This window comes from Crocuta crocuta, unplaced genomic scaffold (assembly GCF_008692635.1).
Source record: "Crocuta crocuta isolate KB4526 unplaced genomic scaffold, BGI_CrCroc_1.0 scaffold179, whole genome shotgun sequence".
NCBI lineage: Eukaryota > Metazoa > Chordata > Mammalia > Carnivora > Hyaenidae > Crocuta > Crocuta crocuta.
In genome coordinates this window covers 2,448,819-2,449,107 of record NW_027551568.1, presented here as the reverse complement: position 1 = coordinate 2,449,107, position 289 = coordinate 2,448,819, and positions in this window count along the sequence as shown.

Genomic DNA, 289 nt, shown 5'->3' with positions numbered 1-289 from the left:
CGCCGGCTTCCAGAAGCGGCAGCAGGAGCCTGCGGGCCGTGAGCAAGCCTCCCGCGGGAGACGGACGCCCAGCTGGGGCGCGGGGGGAACAGCAGCGTCCGCGGCGCAGGGCAGGTACCGTGACCCCCGCCAGGACCAGGTGGCCAGGCGGCAGGGGCGGCATCTTCAGTGAGGGAGGAGGCGGCCGGGAGCACAGCCGGCCGAGAACCCCGGGGCCCAGGGCCAGCCCGCGCCTCGACACCCACGGGACCCGCGCCTTGTCTCACCTCGCGCCCGGGTGGACGGAACG